We start from the raw sequence: 1218 nt of genomic DNA, 5'->3' as shown, positions 1-1218 counted from the left end.
GGATGTAAGAACTTCTGTCAGGTTTTTGTCTCCACTGGAATGATATTTCCACACTTCCAGTTCCAGAGAAACATCAAAAAGTTAAAGTGTGTGTATAGCCCCAACTTTCTTTCAGCTTTGAGTGGAAAATAATTACTTTGATTGCGGGAAGGATTTTATTGCGGTCTGTGCCCTTACTGGGGAGATTTACCTATCTATCCTGTAGACAATGGTCTACAGGAGGAGCAGGATTCTTAGCAGAACTGACGAGCGCTTGTTCCATATAGGACAGAATAAGGGAAGGCATCTGAAGGTGTCCATCAATGAAGAAGAACCTTACTCGTGTGGACAAATCAACAAGACTAACTCCTTCCCTGCAGAGGGTTCCCACAACAGGAGACTTGGGCATTCCGCTAGCAGGCAGGCCAGAGAGCCACAGGGCCCTCTATCAATGTCTGCCTGTCACGCATAGCTGAGAACCTCTCAGCTCAGACCAGTTCCTCAGAAAGGGAAGGAACAACATGTTCCACAGGAACATAAAATCAAAATAGATGGTAGTTCTCCGATGAGCAGAGGCAGGCCTCTGGGACTGCTTAGAGCCCACACCCACAACAATGAGGGCCGGGAGAAGAGGAGACAACCATCAGCAGACTGTCCCTAATGCCCGATGCTCCTGCAAGTTAGGAAAAATGAGCAACTCCCTTTGCGGAGAAATCTGAGGGTAAGCTGGAAAACATTGCCCACAGATGACACTCGCAAACAAAACGCCAGTGAAACAAGCTGGATGGCTCATGCAGGTGTTCGACCCTTGGGGAAGATGCGGACTACAAGGATCCATGAAGCAGAATGTCTTTGCCGGAGGTCATCTGAGTGTTTCTAACAGGTGTGTATGCACAACCTAGTAGGTCAGGAGGTCTGGTCCCTCTGGAAAGAAGCAGATCTGAGAAGTACTATGAGAACCTTAACATGTTACAAGGGCAGGTGAGTTTCCTGAGGGAAAAGAGTGGTGGTCCAAATGTTCCAGGTACAAAGCTGATACGTGGTGCCTGGAGAGCAAAGGGTCCAGGGGCAGGAGAAACCCAAGGAGGCAGAGAGATAACATGTGCAGTAGCACAAGAGTAATAAGTAGGAGTAGTTGAAGGGGACAGAGGCAAAGTGTTATCCTGTGAGCCTAATTGAATGCCCTTTGCACCTAAATGCCGGAAGGAAATTGCCCAAGTTTCCTCCAGTGTATACAAA

At 47.9% G+C, this 1218-nt stretch overlaps 1 protein-coding gene across 1 annotated transcript in view; it reads right to left on the bottom strand.

The window, feature by feature from the left end:
- The window catches only part of LOC108795349 (SLAIN motif-containing protein-like), a 26293-nt gene that overhangs the window by 3303 nt on the left and 21772 nt on the right, over positions 1-1218 (bottom strand). The gene's annotated exons all lie outside the window — the stretch shown is intronic.

Source organism: Nanorana parkeri, unplaced genomic scaffold (assembly GCF_000935625.1).
Source record: "Nanorana parkeri isolate BGI_ZX_2015 unplaced genomic scaffold, ASM93562v1 scaffold960, whole genome shotgun sequence".
NCBI lineage: Eukaryota > Metazoa > Chordata > Amphibia > Anura > Dicroglossidae > Nanorana > Nanorana parkeri.
The sequence above is the reverse complement of the archived record's forward strand: the minus strand, read 5'-3'. Positions and strand labels throughout refer to the sequence as shown.